The sequence below is a fragment of the Acomys minous genome (assembly GCF_964271855.1).
Source record: "Acomys minous genome assembly, chromosome: 11".
NCBI lineage: Eukaryota > Metazoa > Chordata > Mammalia > Rodentia > Muridae > Acomys > Acomys minous.
Genome location: NC_140492.1, coordinates 86,825,517 through 86,852,876, shown reverse-complemented (window position 1 = coordinate 86,852,876; position 27,360 = coordinate 86,825,517). Strand labels below are relative to the sequence as shown.

General features: G+C 38.1%; 1 pseudogene across 1 annotated transcript; it reads right to left on the bottom strand.

Annotated features, from left to right (window-relative positions):
* Nucleotides 1-2,877: 2,877 nt before the first annotated feature.
* On the bottom strand, nt 2,878-22,738 carry LOC311608077 (large ribosomal subunit protein eL27-like; annotated as a pseudogene). Its single transcript has 3 exons — nt 22,601-22,738; nt 6,315-6,442; nt 2,878-3,371 (listed from the first exon to the last, which is right to left on the bottom strand). The product of its transcript is annotated as a large ribosomal subunit protein eL27-like (transcript).
* Between the last annotated feature and the right edge of the window lie 4,622 nt (nt 22,739-27,360).

Genomic DNA, 27,360 nt, shown 5'->3' with positions numbered 1-27,360 from the left:
GACTGAAAACAAAGGCTTAGATAAGGAACCTTTAAGCTGTTCTCTCTGAAAAGAAGGAAAAGAGTGAGGTAGATAGATGAAAGGCTGGTGTCTGAGGACCTAGCAACACGCCAAGAGGGCACAATTAACTTGGACTGACTGAATCAGAGCACAAAGGGATACAAGGCAGAAGGGAAAGAGAAGAAAGAGGGAAAGAGGGAAAGCAAAGCTGATGGATCTCAGCAACTGAGCGATAAAGAAAATAAAAAACAGACACAGATAAAGAGCTGAGGGAGGGAGCCAAATACATGCTAGAATTTGATTTAGTGGATTTTGATGGTGCTGTGGTTTGAATATTCGATGTCTCTCAAGGGCTCACAATTTAGATGTATTTAGAATCTCCGTCTCCAAAGAGCCCCTGTCTTTGGGGACTGGGAGCTTTAGGAGGTGGCATCTAGCTCCCAAAAGAAGGTCTTCAGGGTTGTCAGCTTTTGAAAGTTACGCCCAGGTCTTGGTCCCAGCTTCATCGCCTACTTCCTCATCCGCCATGATGTGAACAGGTGTCTGCTGCCACACTCTCCAATCCCCCTGACGCTTAGCTCAACTGCATGGAATCAAGCAATTATTAACTACACCTCTGAAGCTGGCAGCTTACGTAAACTTTTTTTTTTTTCATGGCGTTTGATTTTTTCAGGAAACGTGGTTACAGAGGCACAGAAGTAAATAGAATCAAGAACAGGCAAAATGCAAGGAAATGCCAAAAGACAAGATATGAAATGCTATCTCTGGAACAAGGTCAGAGTAGAGATAGAAATAAGAACCCGTCCTTCAAGAGGTAAGCGTGGGTTTTTTAAGACTAAGTTGTAAAGAAGGGAGATCTCACTGCCTAGGTTTGCAAGGTAGACTAAAGGTAAATTTAGAAACTCAGCATTCCCTCTTCTCAGATTCCGCATCAACTTCATAACTTCTGTCCATGAGCAATAAAGAGACAGAGACAAATAGATACAAAAAATAGCAGAAAGAGAAAAGAAAGGGACAGAAGGAAGAGGGGGAGGAGAAACCAATGAAAGGAATGAAGGAAGAGAGAGAGAGAGAGAGAGGGAGGAAGGGGGGGAGGGGAAGGTGGGAGGACAAAACCAGCTGACATGATTCAGATATTTGCAAATAGTTTCTTGCTTCCGAAAATGCTTGCTGCACACTAGGAATATCAGAAAATCCTGGTTTCTTTTCTTTTTTTTTCACCAAAATCACACTTTAAGGGTAGCTTGGATTTATTTCCAGCAAGTGTCGTGATAAACTATGTTTTAACAACTGAATGATTGTGAGAACACAGAGTTGAAATAAATCGAATGACTTTTATCGCCATCAAACCTTAGTGGGCACATATGTATATTCACAAAACAACAACAACAACAACAAAAGCATAGGCAGCCCCATATTCCCACAAAACTTTTTAGACTTTATAGAAATGGATGAACAACCATGAGATCTAGAAATGTGCCTCCTTGTGTTTTATAAGCATCGATAGCAGATTATTGGCATGTAGGGACTATGCAGAGAATGAAAAATATGTCCGTGAGGGATTTGTGCTCGCTAAGAATTCAGCATCTGCACCTGCTGGAAGGAAATGTTTGTCTTGGAAAGGAAAGTAAGTTTTTAGAACAAAGCTAAATATATTTACACAGTCGGATAATTACTAGACTGAGTCATGGAGAACTTGAAGCTTAGATGCCCCCTTATCAAGACATCCTGAGTCCAGAATATCAGGGCATCATAAGATACAAGGATTTAAATTCGCACCAGAGAATGGCAGAAAAGATACTATGGACCAAATTACAAAGGACGGGAGAGTAGACTGCTTGGCTAGTTTCTTCTACTCACACCGCCCACTTGCACATCTTATAGGTTCTCTTTTAAATAGGGTAGAAATTGCATATATTATTCACTTCATACTCCTGTTACCAGTAACTGAGACTAGCAATGATCTCCGATGATTAATCTAGCTCCTTCTTTTCTGGGCAACTAATAGCTATGCTGTTCCCTAACAACAGAACTCTTTCTACCTCCACTAGGGAACCCAGGGCCTTCTCTCCTGTCAGCAAGATGGCTATGAAAATATTTTAACAGGAATAGTCAAAGCTGCCTTCTAAAGCCACTGAAAAGAAAGGAACCAACTGCTGTGTTAGAAATGATGAATTAAATCCTGGAGGAAAGCTAACAAAGACTTTCTTACAAGGATTTTATCCTTTATTATGGCTGCTCTATGTTTCTATTTTTCACTTAAACTAAACTTCTCCCCATTTATAAAGGGAAGAGTGGCTCACAATATATGCATGCATTCTGCCTATTACTCATGTCTTCTAGGAGCCTGAAGAGCAATCCAGTTCATGTAATAATAAGCAGAGGTGTAAAGGAATTCCTAGTAGAGTGAGCTTCAGAACTTTACTTCACTCTAGAATACTTGTATATAAAATTACAGACCAAAAGATCACCCATGCACATGCACACACATGCTCACAAAACCCAAACATCAATGAGTCAGCAGCAATTGGATATCTCTTACATGAAAACCTGTGTTACAGGAATTATATCCATCCCTGAAATTGATTTGGATTTGTCCTCATCAGTGTAGCCATAGTTACCAAATACTAGCATAATTTTGCCACTAATAAAGAGAAGTAGCATTGTCACATGAGTCCACAACCAAGCAACAGAATAATTCATGGCCTTCAAAAAATAACTATCAATAAAATCTATAACAAGGTATTAGTGGGTTCATGTGGAATGCAAAGCCAATAACAGACTTGTTTTCTGCCTTTTATTTCATCTCCTAGCTTCTCACAGCCAATTTCCAACTCACAAATAGTCTTTTTTTTAATGATGAAAATGAAAATATATCTAAAAGTGAAGCTTCTGGAAAAACAATTTGTCCTTCACTGTCTTTCCTAAAACTTGACCTTGGCCTCCCATCTGGCCTTGAATTTCAGGGCTGGGTCTCTAAAGACATTCTTGTTGACAAGGGGATATCCACAGAGTAATGTGTGGACATGAGGTGATTGTAGTTATAAACTTTCACAAAGGACTTGATCTTTGACCTCTTGGCAATTTCATTCTTGCCCATGGCAGCTGTCACTTTTTGGGGATAGAGGTCAATTCCATCCACCAGGTCATGGATGTAAGGGCAGTTTGAGGTGTTATCATCAATATTCTTCATGATGATGGCTTTGTGTCCAGAGTAGCATCCAGCCAGGACCAGCACCACTTTCCCAGGTTTCATGAACTTGCCCTTCTCAACAGCAAGCAATGAGCACCCAGCGGGAAAAAGGCCACAAATAGTCTTTAATGGTTCTGTTTCTTGCAAAATACTGTTCCTTCTTTCTGAGTGCAGTTGCCTATGTGAGCCAATTAACAAACTCTTAAGTTATCTTCAAGGTCTAGTGTGGCTGAGTGTAGTGGTACATACACAGCCATATTACAGAACTCAAGAGGATTGCCACTGAATTTCCCTATCTCCCTGGTTTACATGTAGAGTACTAAGTCAGCCAGGGCAAGATAAAACAAACAAAAACCAAACAAACAAATGATCTATTTCAGATGCACCAAACGTTTATAATCTTGGCACCTAGAAAGCTGAGATAGGAAGTCCAATTTTGACTTCATAAAAAGTTTTAGGCCAGCCTGGACCACATAACAAGGCCCTGCCTCTATTACAAAAAATAAGTTTGCTCCTCTGTGCCCATAGTTTCTATCTTCCATCCCATTTCTGTGCTCTCATATGACTCCAGGAGCTTAGGAATGCCTCAACTCTCTACTCCAGGGCCTCCTTACACACAGACGTTATGATCATGTTAACAAGAGGTGTTGCTGGGTGGACAAGGGGATGAATACAAGAACCCTTATGTTTCCTCAAGTGCCTTGAGGTTGACTTCATACTTGAGATTTCATACGAATGCTTTGGTGTTAGCGACACAATAATTCCACATAGAGTCAAATCAAGCTGAGAACTTTACACTTGTCCAAGTGGAGAAACAGCTGTTTTGGGTGAGGGAGAGTATAGTATTGTCATGCTCACAAGCCTGGGAGGAGGCGTTGGAATCAGAAGGAAATGACTAAGAAGCTCAGCAACTAGTTAGTTAGTCTGTCATCACACAAACTAACAATGGCCCTGATTGACACCAAGTGTGCTTAGAGGCTAGGAGGAGTCTTGGACCCTTGCCTGGTTTTCCTCTTGGGTAACAGTGCTGGACTGTCTAGCCCTTGAGAGTTGTGAGTCATCTGTTGCTGTTCTCCCTGGCATCAGGCTTCTATGGACTATGTGTTTTCCCCTCCTGTTCGTTAACATTGTCTTCTAGAAAACATCTACAGGCAATGTTGTCACTGTGAGGAATGACCCACATCCATGGGCATCACACCATAAGATGAGTAAACATCTTTGTTTTAAGTGGCCCTGTGTTACATTACCTGATTTATTCTCAATAGATCACATCAAGAATACAGAAGGAAAGCCAGGCATGGTGGTGCCCGCCTTTAATCCCAGCACTCGGGAGGCAGAGGCAGGCAGATTGATGTGAGTTCGAGGCCAGCCTGGTCTACAAAGTGAGTCCAGGACAGCCAAGACTAACACAGAAAAACCCTGTCTCAAAAAACCAAAATAAAATAAAAAATGATACATAAGGAAGTTACACATGAAGCATACATCTGAGATCAAAGACTTTTGAAGCCCTAACTATGTGTTAATTGACTTCATATTCACTAACACTCTAGACAAATGGAAACTACTGGTCATGGGGGAAGGTGGTGGTAGATGTTGTATTCAACAGACTTCAGCAATCCAATCAGCCGGCACATGTCTACAGACCACTACACGCAGAAAACAAATCAAATAACAGAAATTCCCTTAAGTTCCTGTTATTTGCAAACTATATGTAGTTCCCCAACTGTAATACAAAGTAACCAGTGCAAGAATAGAAATGACCTACATAATATATAGACAGTACATCTCATAATCTTACACTCACAAGAAATAGATTTACTATTTTCTATAATTATGCTTATTTTTCTCAATGAACATCTCTTTTCTAGACCAGGAAAAATAGTTATCTTTCCATCATTATGATAAGTACCTGAAGTAAGTAATAAGCTCACAGATAAACAAAAGGATTGTTGTGCCTTGCATCTCATAGGTTTTTGGTCAGAAACACTATTTATTTAGAGCAGTTTTGCAATATTGGCACATGGTCAGCACCAGCAGAGAAGTTGATGAAGGTGCTCAAAGCCCTGGAACACTGTTGCCCTGTCCTTTCTCCATGTTCCTTGCCCTAGGAAACATCCAATTCTCTCCCGGAAACCTTTGACCTAGAACACCCTTAAGTAAGCCTTAGTCCAGAGAATCTAAAGACACATGCTTATGTGTAAAAATGTGATTAGAACTATACCGTGGCTTCCAACAGTACATAACACAGTGACAATGTCTTAGCATTTTCCTTTTTGTTTATTTGTTGATTTGTTTTTATGCCATAGGAAATAGGTATTTTTTTCACATAATATACCCTGATTTCAGTTTTGCCTTCCTCTACTCCTTCCAGTTCCTTCGCATGTTCCCTCCCATGCCCTTTATGTCTCCGACTAGAAAACAAACAGGCTTCTAAGGGATAATAATAATATGTAATATATCAAGATAAAACAAAACTAACATATCAGAACAGGATAAAGCAAGCAAACAGGGAAAGTCCAAGATAAGGCACACACACAAAAAAACAGAGGTTTACTCATTCATGCACTCTCATTAATCCCATAAACACATTAAATTGTAAGCTATAATATATACATAAAGAACCTATAAAGTAAAAAGAGAGAAGGAAAACATATATGAAAATAAATGTAATAAAATAAAAATAAGATAGGGAGAAAAGCCCTGACATTGTAAGAGCTGGAAACTCGAAAGTGTCCCTTGAGTTAGTTTTCTACCCTTAAGAGTAGTTTTGTTTTCTGAGTGATTCTCTATTGGAAAAAATCTAAATTTTCATTTGCAAGGGGTTACCAACTAGAGATAGCTTCTTGGTTAGGGATGGGGGCATATGTCCACTTTTCCTTTCAGTTTTAGGACCCCCATCTGGTACAGCCTTATGCAGGCCCCTGTGCATGCTGCCCCAGTCTCATGAGTTTTTATGTGTGTTGGTTCTTTTGTGTTTAGAAGGGTTTATTTTCTTGGTGTCCTCTACCATCTCTGGCTCTTATATTCTTTCTGGTCCTCTTCAACAGGGTTCCCTGATCCCTTAGTGGAGGGATTTGATAGAGATATCCTATTTGGGGCTGAGTATTCCAAGGTCTCTCACTCTGTACCTGATTCTGGCTTGAGACTCCTATCTGTTTCAAGAGGAAGATTTTCTGGTAAGGGCTGTGGTTTGGCAGTTTTAGCCCATGACCAACTTGCCATATTGCCTTTGGTATATGGCAAATCAACCTTAAAAAGTTTAAAGATCCAGAAAAAGATTGGCTATAGAAAATTGGATAAAAGGACAAGACACACAAATTTTGAAAGTCTATAAAATTAACCAAGACTAGTAGATTTGGCTTCTTAAAAGTTTTCAGTTTTCCTCATAATGGGATTGTTGATTTAAGTGGAAAAAAAATGAGAGAATCGATAAATAGTGAGAATATGAAACAAGATTAGACAAAAGAGGCAAATAGGCAAAGTCTAGTTTCCCAAAAGAAAAATTATTACAAGGTCTAATGATCTGTTCTGCTGCAATAACTTTATACCCACGCTCTTGCCATGATCTGTGGTGGAGAAGAATACTTAGATTTCTTCACCCATTACACTGACTTCATCGTCTACCTTCTTTTGACCAATGGATGTTTCTGGATGTTACTCAAGCACAGACATGAAATGTATTGTAAGTGGTTGTGGTCACTCTCTGAGATCTTGGAACCTACATTGAGAAGAAATGTCCTATTTGTGTCCAGCTTAGACAGGAATGGAACCCTGTGCTGCAGGCCTGACCTACCATGCAGCCCACGTCTCTTCCTACTGGGCTCTCTCTCTCTCTCTCTCTCTCTCTCTCTCTCTCTCTCTCTCTCTCTCTCCCAATTGCAATACTTAAGAGATTCTGTAGATGAATTATAATCGATCAACATGGCTCCTCTGGCAAGGGATCACATCCAAAGACCTTCTAGGTCTATATGATCTGGCTGGAATACAGACAGACTCTGGATTACAGTGTGATCTGGCAGGAATACAGATACGCTCTTAGCACACGCCTTTAATCCCAAATAGTGAAGTTTATAGAAGGAAGTAGTCATGCTTGAAAGTGACATCTAATTGAGTGTCAGACAAAGTGATGAATCAGATAAAGATTTGACAGAATGAGTCAGAGATAAGATATGCCCAACTCTTGTGAGAACAAGACAGGACAGAGAGGCTACTTAAGAGCAGCAAAGGGAGAGAGAAAAAAGGTTTTTTTCTTTTCTTTTCTTTTCTTTTCTTTTGTTTTGTTTTTTTTAACTGGGACAATTTTACAGAGACAGGTTGAAGAGAGAACAAATTAGACACAGGTGAAGATAGACAGAGCTAGAGAATGAGAAAGACTCAAAAGATTAAAACGCATTGCCAGAATGAGTTTGAGGCCAAGCAGAGCAATGTAGTCTTAGAAGCTGAGAGAAGCCAAATTGAATCAGTCAGTGTGGAGAGAAGTTTGGGCCGGAACAACTGAGTTGAAACAGCCAGTGAGATTTCAGAAAGAGCTATAAAAGCTTGAGAATGGCTCTCTCATCTCATCCCCTCAACTGAGGAAATAAAACCAACATTTACAAAATTCTTTGAATACCACTTTAAAAAGTTATGAGTGGGCTGGGCAATTAGTTCAATGTCGAGTCCCGAGTTCAAGCCAACCATCAAAAACAAATAAATAAATAAATCATGAATGCTATAGAGATGACTCGGCAGTTAAGAGCACTTGCTGGTCTTGCGGTAGACCAGGTTCAGCTCCCATCACACCACTGGGTATCTGACACCCTCTTCTGGCTTTTCCAGATCCCAGGCCAGCACAAGGTGCATGTATATATATGCAGGCAAGAACTCATACCCTTAATTAAACAAATTATTATTTAAAGCTATGGGTAGTTCCACATTATGGGAAAGAACTCCATTTTTTACAAAAAAAAAAAAGTAGTATTAACCTAAAGAGGAAAGGAAGAAATGAAGAAAGAAGGAAGGGAAAGAAGGAAGGAGGGGGAAGGAGGGAGGGACGTAAAGAAAGAGAGAGAAGAGAGAGGGAGAGAGCACCAACCCTGAACTCTGTGATGTCATTCTGGTGCAAAGGCTTCCGGAGCGGGCAGCTAAGGTAACTAACATAGACTGAGGACATTTTCAGAGAGACTTCTGCATTTTAAAAAGATATTTCTTTCACAGACCGGAGTAAGCTTTACTGTATCAGTGATTATATATGTGTGCCTACTTCTGCATGGAAAGCAGAGGCAGAAGTGTGGGAAGAAAGTGTCATCAGCCACATCTTCTTTTTCCTAGGACTTCAAGAAGACGGCCTGGCTGAGTCAGCCCAAGATGGCTGAATATAAACCAGGTGGTGCTGACTGATGGCAGAGAAACCCTGGTGGCCTATGGTGACAGCAGAGATTTTTGATGGCTGAAAGGCTAGGCACAGAGTTTTCTTTAAACAGGATGTATTGTCAGTGACCCTAGATTATCTCTAACACGAAGCAGGAAAGAGGATCCACAGTAGTGAATTGGAGTGAACACAGATCTTCACTTTGAACTAAGGAGCTTCTTAGCCCGAGCTCTAAGTCACGGGTGTGCTGAGGCAGTGTGGGGAGCTGTCAGCCAGCCTGAAGTTGGACCGATACACTATCCCGTGTTCTCTGCTCCCAAAGCAGCTGTGTTACACAAATATAATTCATCTCTTCACTGCACTTTTCTTGATAACTAAGCTTTTAATATTTGTGCTAACATTTTCACCTGGTTTCAGTTGTGCTGTGGTGGGTTAGGAATGGGTCTCTCTCTGTCTCTCTGTCTCTCTGTCTCTGTCTCTCTCTGTCTCTTTCTCTCTCTCTCTCTCTCTCTCTCTCTCTCAGTTCTTTCTGACAAAGAGGAGGAAGCAGCATGCTTGTTTGAGATCAGAAAAGCAATAGTGGCAGTCGCCATACTTGGAGAGAGAGAGAGTTGAGCCCATATGTTTAGTAGTCTCATGAGGATGGCCAGCAGCAGAGACAGCAGTGTAATGAGGAGGCCACCTGCTCCTGAGCAAATGGGATGCAGAGCACAGGAAAACGCTGAGCAAAAGTAAAGAAGTCTAATTCCCAGCGATTGGGGTGATAAAAAAACGAGCTATGACAACTTGGGGATTAAAGAAAGCATGGTTTCATCTTGTAGGTACTGTCTGCTAAACACTGGAGCCACTGAGTTGCATTTGATTTAGTTTATTCAGTCAAAAGAATAGGTTTATTTTGTTGTAAAGTTAACCAAATCTCATAATAAGTTAAGAAAAATCTAAATGGTAATTACTCAAAGATGAGTAAGTTTTATTCATGAGGAAAACCTTTATCTTTGTAAAAATAGCTATGTTATAATGACAAATTACTTAAGTGGATCCGTAGGAAGGACACTGATGACCAGCAGTCTTGCAGAACTATTTGTAAAGTTACCTAAAATAAAATTCTTCTCTTGATGCCAGGAACATATTAATGAGGAGGAGGAAATCATATTTTTGGCTTCATAAAGATGCACTTGGCTTCTCTTTGACGACTACTCTATTAAAATGAAGGCATTAAAGTCTGGGCAAAAATGTATACTTTGAAAAACTGAGGACATTTCTTGATTAAATATTTATAACAGTTTGAAACCATTTCTCTAGCCAAGTTAATTAAAGAATCATAGAAGAAAGAAAAAAAACTGTCTTTGTTTAACAGAAGGATCCATCTGGCATGTTTTGTTGAAACTTCAGTTTTAACATGTCCTCTTTAATAATTTTTTAAAATACTTTTTTAAAAATTTAAGTGTTTTTAACAAAAGTCTTGACACTTAATTTACTTCTAACATTTGCAAATCAGAAACTGAATTAGATTGATATCATTTGTGTCATCATTTAGCATTACTTAAATTCTTACCTGTGTAAGAATCAGTTCAACAATCAAGTCAAAGAAACTGTCCCCTCCCTTCCACGAGGTCACTGAAGTAAGAACCCACACTGGGCACAGAGGCCATTGCTGCTTTCTGCAGCTTCCTAGAATAGATATTGCATATTCAATTGTCACTTCAGTGTCTTAAATTTAAAAAAGATGTCTTAGTATAGTAAATAAAAATGAAAAAGTCTAATTAATCACCATTGAGAAACCAATCTAGTTTCACATCCCATTGAATAATAATAATAATAATAATAATAATAATAATAATAATAGTAATAGTAATAATAGTAATAATAATAATAATATTGCAAAACATTAATTTTTTGCAAATGAGGTTTTTAGTGGGTTTTTGCTTATTTATAATTTTTATTTTTGTATTCCACACCTGAGTGTTGGTTTTTATTTTATTTTATTTTTTTATTTTTTTTCCTTTATTAATTTATTCTTGTTACATCTCAATGGTTATCCCATCCCTTGTATCCTCCCATTCTTCCCTCCCTCCCATTTTCCCCTTATTCCCCTCCCCTATGACTGTTCCTGAGGGGGATTAACTCCCCCTGTATATGTTCATAGGGTATCAAGTCTCTTCTTGGTAACCTGCTGTCCTTCCTCTGAATGCCACCAGGTCTCCCCCTCCAGGGGACATGGTCAAAGGTGGGGCACCAGAGTATGTGAGAAAGTAATATCCCACTCTCCACTCAACTGTGGAGAATGTTCTGTCCATTGGCTAGATCTGGGTAGGAGTTTAAGGTTTACCGCCTGTATTGTCCTTGGCTGGTACCTTAGTTTGAGCGGGACCCCTGGGCCCAAATCTGCCTATCATAATGTTCTACTTGTAGGTTTCTAGGACCCTCTGGATCCTTCTACTTTGCCATTCTCCCATGCTTCTCTCATCTAGAGTCCCACTAGAATGTCCTCCCCTCTGTCTCAGTTTCTTGGTAAGTGAAGGCTTTCATGGGACATGCCCCTTGGGCTAATATGCAGATATAAGTGAGTGTATACCATTTGAGTCTTTCTGCTTCTGGATTAACTCACTCATTATGCAAATGAGGTTTTTTAGTGGGTTTTTGCTTATTTATAATTTTTATTTTTGTATTCCACACCTGAGTGTTGGTTTTAAAGATGTTGCTTTTAAATGTGTTTTTATACAACTCACTAAGTATCTCAAGCCCCCCTGCTTCTCAAACATAATACTATCTTATGTGTGACGACAAATGGAAACATTTCTGTATCAGAAAACGAAACAGCAAATGTTAATGGACATTTTAAAACCATATGTTCTTAATATACAGATAATCAGATTTTTTTTTTACTTTTATTAACAAGCACAGTCTAGGAATTATTCTTGCTAACATTTGCCAAGTTATATAACATACAAAGGTTTCCTTGATTATCACTGAATAGTTATAGGGCTTGGTTAAAATTATAAATGACAGAAAATGGGGACATATCTCCCCATGAATGTCAATGCCCTTCTATTTGGCAGGGAAAAAAAAACCTGTGAACACTACTAAAAATAAAACAACTTATTATTTGACAGCTATTATTTGGCTATCTGCATTGCATTGAATTTAAATATTCTTCCAAATACAAGGTTTACTAAAGTATTACCTTCTGGCGTTTAAAAGTCTATCTTTCAAAGCGCGTACATTGAAACACCTTGGGAGGCTCTGAAAGTGCTTCCGTGTATAAAAGCAGAGTGTTAAGGAGGAAGGGTTTCTATTATTAATGAAGAGGAGTGCCAGCAGAAAACACAAGGAGACAAGAGCAACAGCAAACTCATGAATTAAACAGTGTCTTAAAAGCACGAGAGTTCCTTCATCTCCAGCACATAACTCCTGCTCGCTAAAGTTTACTCAGCAGGGAGTAATAAGAGTGCTGTTGCTTCAGAGGAATAAAGCCACTCAGTGCATAGGAAAATTATTTCAATATCATGAATTCTAGAGTAAGGAGCACCAGAAAGCCATCGCTGTTACCTTAATAGCTCGCACACCAGTCTTATGCTTTCCATGGCTCCACACACGTAAGGATTTACCATAAATCTTTATACAGTGTATGTTTTCCTTACATCAAAATCAAATTTGCTGGTTATTCTGTCTGAACGTGCTTATGCCAAGGCTAAGCTCAACACTTTGGCACCATTTTAAAATATAAAGACTGAAAAAGAAGTCTCAAATTTTTGGAAGAGTCTTAATTCATACATATTGAGCACTTCTCAAAACTCCAATAATGAATGATGTATACAAGTTTGGACGCAATGTTTGCGATGCTGGCAGTAGTATTCCCGGAAGAACCACTTGGCAAAGCTCATGGTAAAGGCAAAGGCCTTCTTCCTACTCATTTGCAAAAGCAAAGAAAAGCAACTTTATCTTTAAAGAGGCTCATTTTTTTATAACCCATCAATCTTTATTTCAGTGTCTGAGCCTATGTGTTATATTTATTTCTGATTCCTCAGCACTTTGCTTGCAGGGAGTATCTTTCTGATTTCATTCTCAAAAAAGTGTATGAATGAAAAAAATAATTAATAAATATGTTTAGAATATTTATATGATTTATATTTATAATATACTATAAATATATAATATTATTATTGATGTTATATATTATATTGATATATTAATTTATAATATAATATAGTATAAATATAATGATGATAAAAATTATGATACTGCATTGTTTATATTATTTATATTTATAATACATTATATTATTATTATATTGTTATATAATTATTACATAATTATATAAAATATTATATATTAAATATATAATGTTAATTATAATATATTATATTAATACATTACTTTATGATATAATATATCATACATATATTGTATTGTTTATATTTGTGGCATATTCTAAATATAATATTATAATTAATATTTATAATATTTATAATATAGAGATAAACACATCACCAATGAGCTGTGGTTTATTGTATTCCTTTAAGGTCTGTGAAGAATTTTTGTAGTTGAGCTTATGTGTATGGATAGAACTATTTACTTGGGATGAACGTTATCACCTTCAGATAATAAGAGCAAATAGAATTTTTTTGTAAAATTGCTAAAATAAAATTAAAGGGAGCGATAGAGTATTAAGAAAAGCATGACCCACGTTTAGGTAAAATAAATTTTAAAATAAGCAAATAGAGGGCTAGAGAGACAGTTCACGATATAAGAGCATTTGCTATACAAGCATGAAGACGTGAGTTTATATCCCAGCACCCTCATGAAAAAGCAGGCATAGTCACACATGTGCCTGTATCTCCACTGCTGAGGGGGAGAAAGGATGACCACAACCTAACCCCAGGTTCAGTGAGAGGCCCTGTCTCAAAGCAAGAAGTGGAGAACAGTAGAGCAGGCTCCCTGATGCCTTCAGAGTTGGATCCAACACCGTCTTCTGTCCTCTGCAGGCACCAGGCATGCAAACAGTGCAGAGATACACTTGCAGGCATAACACTCATTTACATGAAACAAAAATAAATTTACATTTAATTAAAAGTAGATTGATTAGATAGATGTACTCTAATCTTCTTTGGGATTGGAACCTACCTGCCTGATGAATGCTGTCCTAAGGCCAGGGTCCAAGAAGAGAAGAAGACATACCATCAGCCAAATACAAGACAAGATAAAAAGCATAATCAATAAAAAAATGAGCTCCTTAGGGCCATAGACTGCATCCTGCCCTTTTCTTAATCAGCAGTGAATGTCAAAATACACACGACACAGAAGGAGCAGGGTCCTGGAAAGCAGAGCATCACTAACCTCAGAAAAGCCACCCCTGATGTTTGGCAAACCAGCCTTCAGCAGATTTCTGAGATAAGCAACATTGCTTTCTTTTTCCTCTCCTTTTAAACCATTTTCATTGTTTATTCCTGACAAATATTTAACAGTTTTCCCTTATTTTTAGTGAAGCATCTACTAGTCAGGACAAACTGTGTTTCCATGCTCATTGAAAATTATTTCATATTCTTAGGTTTCCATTTTTATAGTATTCATATGTATACACACATATGTATTATAATGTACATAATTTTAATCAGTCAATATACAAATTATTTTCCCTAGATGATACAGACAGCATTTTGAATCACTGACAAAAGCTGATGTACTCAAATACAATGAAACAACTAGTTGTCAGTTTTGTTGTGGAAGTAAATTTAAAATCTGATGCCTTACAATAATTTAAATTTGAGTTAAATATTTTTAATAAAAATTCAAATGATGAAAGTACGAGTGAAATTAGTAAACTAAGTACATTCACCTTGAAATATGGAAATATGAGAATAAAAAAATTACTGTGGACAAATGCAAAAATTACACTCCAGAAAAAAATAACACTTGAAGCAGATACAGTGAAGTACTTCTACAGATTACAAAGATAATGAGTTGTGACAGGGATGAGAAGATCAGCCTTCTGCCTGGAAAACGATGCTTAGCCAAAAATACAAGCAAATCTATACTTACCAACTGTTTCTCTCCAAAGCTGTGATTGGTATCCAATTAGATTATTAAAGTATAATTGTAAAATTGCCTAAGTGTAATAATTTGAGGAGAGATGCAAATGTATAAATCAGGAAGTAAAACACCTCAATATGTACTAAGTAAAAGTCACGAGTAAGTAATTAACCAAGTCTTACTTTTTTTTTATAGTGCAAGGTTTCAAATTGAGTGCTTAAAATAATAAAAAATCCAGTTTGGGATGGAATACAAGAAAAGTGGCACCGGTATACTTTCTTCGGTAATGTGTTTCCTCAGCCTCAACTGACTCTTACACCATAAAGAAAAATAATCATAACATGGTCAAACAGAAGTCAGATATTAAAAACAAAAATACCGTGTTTGGCTGGCTGTTTGACGATATGAAGGGACTGTCGCTAATATGTTAACTGTATGTCTTGTTAACAAGTTCTTATATACAAGGTGAGAGGCTAAGCATATAAGAACTCGTTAACAAGACGTAAGTGCACGGAGAATTCACCCTGACACACTGAGGAGGACGGACACATGACACCTGAGCAGAGGTAATGAGGCACATGGCAGAACTTAGAATAGAATGAATGGGATATCAGTCATGATCAAGTCAGGGAACATGCCTGGCCACATTAGCCTAGGCTTTTGTAAACATGTTTAAGTCTCAGAGTCTTTATTTCTGGGAACAAGGGTGTGGGTGAACAACACAGGTGACAGAAAACTCCCTTCTTCAGTTATGTGGGGTTATACCTAGGTCCTCTATTCTATTCCATTGCACTGTGTCTGCTTTTGTGACAGTACCATGCTGGTTTTATTACAATGGCTCTGTAAGAATTTGACATCAAGTATGGTGATACCTCCTTCAACGTTTTTGTACTAAGTATTAGTTTAGCTCATTGAATTTTTGTGCCTCCATATACATTTCGAGATTTTTTTTCTGTGTCTGTATTTTTTTTTCTGTAGTTTGTTGCATTAAATCTAGAGATTGCTTTTGGTAGGATGGCTATTTTCACAGTATTAATCTTGTCAATCAATGAGCATGGGAGTTCTTTTCATCTTCTGTTGTCTTCCTCAAATCCTTCCGTTGGTGTCTTACAGTTTTTAATACAGAGGTCTTTTGTTTCCTTGGGCAAACACATTTTTGGGTTGGAGGGTAACATAGGCCCTGGGGGAGAACCTATTATTGTTTTTCCTCTAAATGGTCACGTTGTCACACTGCCTTCTAAATCATTCCCTCACCTCCCCCCTTCCCGCCGCCCCCCCCCCCCCGCCTCCATTTACTTATTTATTTAATCACTTTCCATCCTGATCCCAACCCCCTCCCTCCCCTCCTCCCCTCCTCCCTGCCTCCTCTCACAGTAGGACTAAGCACATCCCCTCCCACCGGGGAGCAGCCAGGCAGCCCCCCCCAGTAGGGAAAAGTGACCCAGATTTAGGTAATGGATTCAGAGACAGCCCCTACTCCTATTAGGGAACTACATGGTGTCCAACTGTTCATTAACTACATATGTATAAAGGTCTAGGTCTTTTGTTGGTGGTTCAATCTCTCTGAGCCCAGGTTAGATTATTCTGTAGGTCTTATGGTGTCCCTGTCCCCTCTGGCTCCCTCTTAGCCTTCCTCCCACTCTTCCACAGTACTCCCCAAGCTCATCCCATTGCTTGCTTGGCCTTGGGTCTCTGCATCTGTCTCCATCAGTTGTCTGATAAAGCCTCTCAGAAGACAGTTATGTTAGACTCCTGTCTGCAAGCACAGCAGAGTATCATTAATAGTGAGAGTGGCCAGGCCTCTCCTGTCAGGTGGGTCTTAAGCTGAGCCAGGTCTTTGCCTTCTACAAAGAAAAGCAGAGGAATACAGGAATGCTATGAAGCATTCCTTCATCTATAAATTCAGAGCGTAGATTTGATTTTGCTCGACGACACAAAAATAGCATACATAGCTCCATTTGAAATGTAATAAATGTCAAATACAGTCAAGTAAATGGGGTACAGTAGAAGAAAAGGCGAGACATTGAACCAAAATTCGAAGCTCGGGGGTTTGGTTTTACTGATATCTCTAACAAGTTGTGTGACTTGGAACACTCCACTATCAAAATGCTCATAAGAACTAGAAGTCATTGGACTTGGGTCTTTCCTTACCGGCTTCCTAAGAGAAAACAGCTATCGTGCTCAGGGCGCATCTGCTTGGCTTAAAAATGAGAAGATGTGTGTTCATCCCAAATACATATAAATCCATAGTTACCTACTGTGTTCCCCTGGTGCTCTGGTTTTGTTAATGGCTAGAAAACAGAAAGAAAAAATAAAACACTCCAGGGTAGAGTGTGAATACTGCAATGTTATTCTCCTTCTGCTTTTCCATGAGGACATATGTGTAACACAATTACGATGTTAGAACTTTAACCAAGTAGAGATCAACAGAGTGAACACACAGCTAACATTTAAGAATCTCGGGTAACGGATAGCGGATAAACTCACAGGATAGACACAAACATTGATTTCTTTTAAAAGCAAGCTAGAGCCGGGCGTGGTGGCACACGCCTTTAGTCCCAGCACTCGGGAGGCAGAGGCAGGTGGATCACTGTGAGTTCGAGGCCAGCCTGGTCTACAAAGTGAGTCCAGGACAGCCAAGGCTACACAGAGAAACCCTGTCTCAAAAAACCAAAATAAATAAATAAATAAATAAATAAATAAATAAATAAATAAAAGCAAGCTAAAGGAAATATTGCAGTGTTTTCTATAACTTCCTACTTGCTTTCTAACTACCTTTACTGTCTTACCCTCATATTGATTATATTGATTATAAATAAGTGATATGATTGTAATCGTTAATATTCTCCATGTAGTTTTTTCTTTTTATCCAGCTCAGTAAGTCTGAAAGTAGTCATACACCAAGATAGTCAAATATCTGACCAATGCATGCTAGGACCATGTTTCAATCTTTGAAAGACAATGACCTTGCTGTAAATATATGAGGCTGTTTTGTGGTGACATTAGAAGGAATAGACACCATTAAAACGACAAAACATGCAACTGCAAATCTATAATCATTGTGCTATTTTTATTCATCCCACTTGTCAATTTGTCTCTTCTATGTGTTTATTCATATGTGGCTCCTGAACTAGTTCAAATGACAGGGATAGTAACATAGCTGAAAAGAAAAACGTCAAATGACTGGTTCTGCTATGTAGAAGTTGTTTATTTTGATGGAGGGGAAGGTAGCACTATTTTAGAACCCATTTCCATCAGGTATTAGAATTTCTCTTCATTTGGAAGCCCTATGTTACACTAAATATGCACTCGCAGAGGTATGGATATGTATTTGTATGCTAAGAAATTATATTTTCAGGCATTTATAGAATATTTATCATTGCTAAGGTCATATGAATTGTTTGATTCTGATCTTATTTATGAGCAATTATAGTCCTGAGAAAGAGTAGAGGGCTTGGCTCTATAATCTGCATGGGCATATTAATTACTAAGATTAAGAACAAATACCAACAAGCACTAGGCAATGTTGGAAGTGTCACCAAGTACCATAAACAGCAGGTATAGACAGCAAGGAATGAAAAAATAAAAAGGAATGAAGATCAACGAATACGATTCAGGTATAATGGAAATTAGAAAAACAAAAACAAAAAACCAAGAGTGTGGACAGAAGGCACTGGAAAACTGGAAAAGAGTTACAAGTATAACACAGGCAGTATGTGATGCTACAGCTTCCACCATAACTTGATAATTAGCATTGTGGCTTAGGTTCTGTGTCTTAAAACTGACTTTACTCTTTCAGTACATACTAATGATTTGTGGCATTTATTTTTTAATAAATGGTACTTTAAATGAGCTTTAAAATTCCATTTTCTATTGCTTTATCATTCCTCACACTGAATGGAAAAAAAGACATATCTAGGACTAAAATATTCCTATGTGTCAGTCAAGAATTTTCCTATGTAGGCACAACACAATAAAATCTCACATTAGCAATTACAAACATCCTTTATGGGTATATTAGTCAGGGTTCTCTAGAGAAAAATTAACATATAAAATGAATAGATGCACGTGCGCACGACATACACACACACATACACACACACACACACACACACACACACACACACACACACAGAGATTTATTACAGTTGTTTACAAGCTGTGATCTAGCTAGTCCAACAATGTTAGCTGTTACTATTATTGAAAAGTCTAAGAATTCAGTACTTGTTCAGTCCACAAGGTTGGATGTCTCAGCTTTAGTACAGGTCAGAATCCCAAAGAAGTAGGCTCTAGCACCAGTGAAAGATGGGCTTGCTAGCAAGAGTGAAAGAAAGCAGTCAAAGAGAGAGCAAGCTGCCTGCTTCCATGTCCTTTATATAGGCTGACAGCAGAAGGTGTGGCCCAGATTAATGGTGGATTATTCCACCTCAAAGATTTGAATTAGAAGTGGATCTCCCCTCTTCAACTGATTTAATTAAAAAAAAATCCTGCACAGGTATGCCCAGTCATTTGGGTTTTAGTTAATTACAGATGTAGTCAAGTTGACAACCGAGAATACCCATCACAATGGCTAATTACAAATAAAAGGATTATAAATTTTAAAGGTGTATTAAGTACAAACCTCCAATATTAGGAGGACTATAAGCTTAAGGCCACCCTGGGGTAATTAATGAAGTAAAGGATCCTAGTCTCAACAGATAGATAGATAGATGGATGGATAGATAGATAGATAGATAGATAGATGGATAGATGGATGGATGGATGTATAGATAGATAGATAGATAGATAGATAGATAGATAGATGGGTAGATAGATAGATGGATGGATAGATAGATAGATGGATGGATGGATAGATAGATGGATGGATAGATAGGCAAAAGTACTTATTTTGAAACAATCATTCCCCAACTGGGGATTTATTTATGCCCTTAATGGTTTTTCAAAGAATGGTAAACTTGATTTTTTTTCCCCTATGCAGACTCAGCTGATATTTTCCATTTTCCTGCATCTGAAGTAATCTTCTTGATTACCCATTGTGTATACCTTTAGAATAATGTATTAATGCTGTTCAGGGTAATATGAAAACAAATATTTAATAAAACACAAAATTATTTCAAAGAAATACCTAGAAGAGTACTATCTTACATTCAGTGGGATATTCTAATTTTATAATAGCTACAAAGCAATTAACTAGCAAAAGAAAAGCATACTTCTTTGTTTTATGTTACAAATGGTAATATTTAATCTTCCAAGGCTTTGTATTCTGTCATGGCTGGGGTTTGTGTATATGATCACTGTATAACTGAAGTAAAAAAATGTGTTTCATTTCCTCTAAGAATATTCGTTTGCCACTACCCACTCCAAATAAGTTCTTATCAATATAATGGGTGAGTTGAATATGAAATCTTTGAATTTCATTGCTTGCCAATACATATTCTATATGGTGTGACATCATATCTTCTGAAGTTTTCATAGGTTGCTGAGTCCCATAAATCCCAAACTAGCCTTGAACTCTATGTAGCTGAGGATAACCTTGATATTTGTGCCTTATGCCTTTTACTCAATTGCAGAAGTTACCTTGACAATGAAAAAGTATAAGGTTTGAAACTTGGATATGATCATCAGCCCACAAAGCCCAAAAATTAACTCTGTACTTAAGAGAAGAAATTTGCAATTTTCACAGGAAGTGGGAAGCTGGTGTGAAGCTGGCAGAAAATATGCTCACATGTTTTCTTCTTATGTTAAAACACCCAGCATCTTTCTCTAGCTAGGACCCCTCAGGGCCAATGTCATGTCCAGATTTACCCTAAGAAACTTTGTCAGGATTAGTAGCCTAGGATGTAGCACAGAGTGGGTCTCAGGACTTGGATGAAGGGAGAGTTAGCGAGGAAACTCTAGGCCTTCCATTCCTAGGGAGCTCTCTTCCCTCTAGGAAGTTTGTCTTGGCTGCCACAGTTTGCAGGAAGGAAATCATAGATCACAGGAAAGCAAGAAGGGCTGAGTGGCCAAGTTAATCATCAGTTGATAGACAGGCTACTTCCTACCTGTTATTAAATTGGTATCCTTTTTAGCATTAAAAAAATGTTTACAAGCAGAAAAGTACAGAAATAATGCAAATAATTTGGGGCAGAGACTCTTTAATAATGGATCTTATAAAGCTATATAAACTATGCATGTAGCCTCACACCGCTGCAAAATAATCAGTAATATACACATACATACATATATACATACATACATACATACATACATACATACATACACATATTAGTAAGAATGAATTAGTACTGCTAAAACTACTGAGAAAGCATGCCATGAAAGTGATCTTTTTGTCACTATAAAATTTCACAAATTCTAGGCACTTAGATTTAAGTTCATATCTGTAAGTTGGTAAGTGGGCACTAAGTGACACTTTTTATAATCAAGACAAACCTGGATTCTTCAGAGTTGGGGTGTGTCAACGTGAATTTTCCTACCACTTGCTAGCGTAGTTCACTGTTTCCGTCAAAGAATCCCTAATGTTGACTCGATGATGTATGTATGATCCTGATCTTGCCTGCTCAACTTCAAGATGAATACAAACATGCAAATCAACCTAGGTTAATCACCTGCCTTGAGCCTGGATGATATTGATGCAGGAAAAAAAATCACAGGCTCTGTAATAGGACCACCGGGGCCCTGTGAGTGCTCTCACCTCATTCCTGGTACAGTATGTTGGCCCTGGCAATAATTAGCAGGCTATACCATGGCAGAAAATGAAGCCTCATTTTTTTTGTTTGTTGTTTGTTTGTTTGTTTGTTTTTTCTGAGCTAGCTCATGGCAGGGAAGGCAGGAGCACAAATGTCATCGCTCTATATAATGACACAGTCTCCACACGCCATTTCATTTTCCCCTTCCAAACACATGCATTGATCCCGATCACAGATCTTTCAACCACATCAAGTTCTTTTAAGTTTCTACAGTGGGCAGAGCTTTAGTTTCAGAAAATTTCTCACCATTAGTTGTCTTTAGCTTCTGTTCTCATGAAATCTCCAATTCCAACCTAGACCAGTAGCTCAAGCACCCATCTCACCCCAGAATGCAGCTGAGAGTATGGATTCTTCCATCACGTAGCCAAAAAACCAATGAGTATTTCTGTGACAATTAAGTAGAACAATAATAATAATATTCATAATCTTAGATGTTTCTCCGAGAAAAAAAAATAAAGTTATCCTTGAAAGCATTTCATGATGCCTTGTATTATATGTGCCTGAAAGCTTCACTCTAAGAAGAACTTTCCTAGCTCCTTTGAAATGATGTTCTTGGACCATCAGATTATGCTCTAAGTTCAGTGAGATTCATTTGTGGGGGGATGTATGAATGAGATTGACCCCCCCCCAGGTTCATATATTTGAATGTTTGGTTTCCAGTTGGAACTGTTTAGGAGGGATGAGGGGTGTGTGGCCTTGCTGGATGAAACAGACAGCAGTGTAATTAAGGGAGGACTTTTAGGTTTCAGAAGATCCCTCCAGTGCCAGTCCTGCTGGCTCTCTGCCAGCTGCCTGCAGATCAGGGTATAAGTTCTAGCTCTTTCTCCAGCACCGTGTCTGCCTTTCTGTCTACTTGCCATCACTCTTCTCCTCCTTCTAAACATATTACAAAATAATGTAAATCTACAGCTTCTTAAAGTAGTCCATTCAGTGAAAGAATTTTAATTCCCCATTCTATAGGTTTTCTTTCATATCGAATATTTCATATTCTTTCTTATTGCTTCATTCTGATCACAGTATATAAATCTTTAATATGAATATTATGTGCTCCCCTTTTAAAATATTGATACGTTTTCTTAAGATAAATCTTTAAACTACAGTATTCTGACTGGGCTTCTGAAATAAAGGCACACTCACCAGTGTTTTGTGCATTTGTATAGGAATATCGTGAGACACGTATGCCTAAGTGCAAAAGGCCTGGCTGGGGAGGAATTGCAGAGCTACCCCAGTATGACCTAGAAAGCACCACAGGATCTGTATCTCCCATCTGGGACTCACATCCTCACTCCGGGTACCGTCACATTGGACTCTCTTCTTGGCTCCTCCTGTGACTCCTGTTTCTGCATCAGGGCCTGAGTGTCCGCTGTGCTTTCTTGTTTGTTCGGCTTGGAAAGCGCTTCCCACACTTAACTTCATGGACTGCTTCCTTGTTTACTCAGTCGTCGCTTCCTTACAGAAGAAATTCCTGCCCTCTTGACTAGGAATTCGGATCTCCGTCTCACTTCCCAGGCCTCCGTGTTTGATTTGTATTTTCTCATCCATACCTCTTGCTGTAGTCTAAGATACTATGTGTTTTCCTTTGAACTGCATCTCTATGTTCTATTAAAATGTAAGGTTCATGAAAACAGTATTTTAACTTTAATTATACAGAACTGTAAAGAATATAGTCTTTGAACCCCATCATCACTCATATTTAACAATTTTTAATAGTTACCCCAGCTTGTTTGCTCCGCTCCTCCACAATGTTTACTCTCTTGGGACATTTTAAAGCAAATCTTATAAGAGTTTAGGTTATTTGGGGGTATTTTAACTATAAATTCTTGAGGCTGTCTTAGCAATCTTATTTCTAATTTTTAAAGCCTTATGTTGAAAATGTTAAAAATCATCAAACCATTATAGTATACAATTATAATTCTGCTTTGCCACTCCTGGACATATGCTCAATGGAATCAGAATTACCCCTCTATCCTCAGTACTTGTAAACCCACGTTTTTCATTGTACTTTTGTAACAGCCAAATTATGAGCTAGGTAAACCAATAAAGAAAATGTGGTGTGTAGGCATAACTAAGTATTATTCAACCGCAAAAAAAGAGAAACAGATCATGTTATTTTTCAAGGAAAAGATAGAAGTAAGGCCATTGTGTTAAGGATAATCAGTCGGACTCAAAACACTAGAACTACATATTTTCTCTAAAATGAAGAATCTATATTTTTAAAAATAAAATTAAAGGAAAAAGATAAGACTAGATCACACTGAGAAAAACTGTCAAAAGAAAAACTGGTTGTTTATAACCTTGGAGCGAAGAGTTTTCTAATGTGACCCAATTTCCAGAAATCATAAAAAAATGGATTAATTTATCCTCCATAAAAATTCATCTTTTCTAAGAAAAAAAACCCAAAAAAGTCAGAAGATGACCCACAAAATAGGGAAAAGTACATGCCATTCTCCTCTTAAATTTAAAATATAAAAGCCTGGAGGAAAAGGACAAACAGATAGACAAAAGGCCCCAGCAAAAATTGGTCAATTTGGTAAAATTTAGGAAAAGGCAATTCACAGAAAAAAATATTACAAGTTTCCTTTAAATGTAAAAAAAAAAAAGTCAGTAAATTTGTGCATTCTAACCCTGCCCTAGACTCCAACAGACACAGATTTATACATGAAAAGACATTATATATGAGAAATGACCAGGAAAATGTGTAAGAAGATTATAACCTGTCATCAACCTACAATTAGTAGGAAAAAGGTAGCCAATTTAACATAACTAAGGAACAAAGTACAAGGGTGGCAACTGACAGTGTATGAAATGCCAACACATAAAAATATTCCATTTCAGTACTGACAAAGAACATGCCAATTAAAACAGGGATGCCGTTTTATACCCAGCCAACTTGTCCAATTTAAAACTGTGCTAATAGGCAGAAACAACCCCAGCTCCCAACACAGGATGGGTGTATCAGCGACTGTGCTGAGTTCCCACAGGAGCACTGTAATGCTGTGAAAACTAGCTGCAATATGAATTCACCCAACAGTCACACAATTCAGAAAGGTACAGAATAACACTGCATACTTTTTTGAGATGTATATACATATAATAACACATAAATAAGGTGAAGGATACACACAAATTCTGGACTCAGGAGGAGGCAGGGATAGGGTTGGGACATACACAGCAATCCAGTTGTATTCATTTTTAAGGAGCCTGTCTTTTAAGGAGCCTGATGTATGTTTTCTTTGTCTCAACAAACTGTTCATAAGTCTAAAGTATCTCAGAAAATAAAAATGATAAGCCAGGCATGGTGGTGCACACCTTTAATCCCAGCACTCAGGAAGCAGAGACTGGTGGATTGCTGTGAGTTTGAGGCCAACCTGGTCTACAAAGTGAGGCCAGTATATCCAAGGCTACACAGAGAAACCTTGTCTCGAAAAACAAATGAACAACAACAACAAAAATGATAAGAAAAAATATAAGTGTTTTGTTCTTAGGACAAAACTCATTCCAGTTTCAAGTTTGCTACTGACTTATGCAGGGAGCACAGCCAGACAGATTTATCGCACCAATCATGCATAATAGGGATGATGGAGATCTGCTTCATCACTGGCAGTAGCTAGCACATAGTATGCTCTCAATATTTTTTATATCATTCATGAATATATATATACATATATATCGATAGCTATAAATTTTAATTATTCATATACATTATATGAACATTATATATATATATATATATATATATGAGTGTGTATACATAAATGCATTTCAAATGTGTGCATGTGCACAAAGGATGCATGTGCCTCAGTTCCTTGGAGCATAGCATTCGTGTTCTTATGATTCTTTCACCCTTTTCATGTATAATCTTTTTACTTGATATCTGCTATGTTAATTTTAAACATAGAAGAGAAAATTTCTAGATAATCGGCAGAACAGTAGATAAAAGAACAACAGAAGTAAAGTAGCACTTTGGTTGGAGATTGAAACTTAAAAGGATAGTTTTATAGTTAGCAGCTGTGGATCCCCGAATAAATATCTCATAACCACGTGATGACAATGGGGAAAGGGGTTGAAAACTTGTAGCTGGACAGCTAAGAGCTATTGGAAAGTAATGACAAAAATGCTAATGTTGATAATTTTTCATGGGGAAAATAGTTTACAGAATGAGAAACCGAGCTCCATTTACAAAGGTTAAATTAATGTCAAAGCATCAATGAGAACTGAGAGATAGACTTTAGATTTCATCTAATGTCCTAAACACACGATCTGAGTGCAGAATGCTAAATATGGGTCATGAAAACAGGAACAGTTTCCTTTGCCTCTAACATTCTCTTGTCCTCTGATGTTGATGTGCACAAGGCTGCTTCTGCTTCCCCGAAGATAGAACACATGAAGTCGAGAACCCTGGCTAGCATTCTGTGAAATCGCACCTCACGTGAGAGAGTGGGCAAGCTTTTTTCTTTCTCTTTTCTTTTCTTTTCTCTTTTCTTTTCTTTTTCTTTTTTTCATTGTAAGGTAAGAATTGGAGTAGGCTAAATCATGACTGAAATCACTGAGGAAAAAAAAAAAAAACCCCAAAGCATCGTCCAAATGTAAGATGCTAACCTCAGGAAACACAATGAACTGGGAAGCAAAAGGACTCGTTTCTAAATAGTTCTCCCAGGAAGCAAAACAAACCCTTAGTCTGCTTGGCTTCCTGTTTCTGTACCTCCCACACACAGCCAAGAAGGCAGAGAGATGCATCTGAACGTTTCTCTGTAGGCTTCCTTTGCTAGTAGGTACTTCCAGACACTTGTGGGTTGCATAAATCTTAATTTGTTCATATAATAAATACTAATTGAGTCTTGTTTGAACCTTTTACATGTTAGCCTCCTTAAGAGAGCTACACATTGAAGAAACAGGAAGGTTCCTTGCTTTCTTTTCAGAGATTAGCATTTCATATGGGGGAGGGAGTAGAGCATAAACCAAAAAAAAAAGAAAAGAAAAGAAACGAAACTAAATAAAATTCACTAGATAGCCCAAGATCTGAAGCACCCTGGGGAAAGGAGCAGAAGGGGACAGAGGCTTCACTAAGGAGACAGCTTTAGTGCAAGGAGTTAGAGGGTAAGATAATTGCCTGTGTAACTATCTGGAGAAGGACCTCCTGTGAGAGCGAAAATCTCGGTCCAAAGCCCGGAGGTGCAGCTTTCCCGGCATGTTTGGGAACACAAGACAGACGTCTATAGTTGTGAAAGATGAGTCAGGGTCGTAGAGAAGGGAGGCCCTCAGAAAACCTCATTTAAACACTCTTTACCTAAAACTATGACTTACATTTTAGTAAGTTCCAGAATGAACTTTGGCTGTGTATTATTTCTGTGAGGAGAGAGGGGGCGAGGGAGAGAAGGAAGGGATATTTGCCCTGGAGGGACAAAAGATTGCCTCTGGCTAGTGAGTTAGGATGAGTTGGTCTGTTTTGATTGGACATGCTAATTAGATGAGCCAAAAGAAGGTTTTTGATTGGTAGACTTCAATAGTTTGATAGCTAGACCTCTGTGGTCAGCCTCAGGAGGAGGAAGTTGCCAAATAAGGGAGTAGTCCTTGGTGGCTAGCTTTAGAATGTAGTCTAGGGGTTTTTAACAAAGAGGAGAGGGAGAGGTGAGGGGTAAACCCTGTCGCCGCCATGCTTGCCATGCTGAGCTGTGTTTGCCATGCTCTTCCCTGTTAGAGCACTTCAGCTCCGGTTACCACACCCGGTGGGTGTGCATGGGTTCCAAGGGTCTGAAATCTATCATCTCGCTGCGTAGCAATCACTTTGCCCACTGAGACACTCCCCCAGCCCAGTGCTGAGTATTTGTCTTTATTACCTGTCTGTCTCTCAGTGCTATCTTCCACGCTCTGACCAAACTAGTTGTTTAAGCTTAGTCTACAACAGTCTAAGGATTTTCGGGCCCAAATACCCAAACTTCCCCATATTCCTCCACAAACCAGTTCCAAAGGCCTGAGAACCACGTAGTTAAGCTGTAACAGAAGAGGCTGTATTCCTCCATATCAATTATTTAGTTATT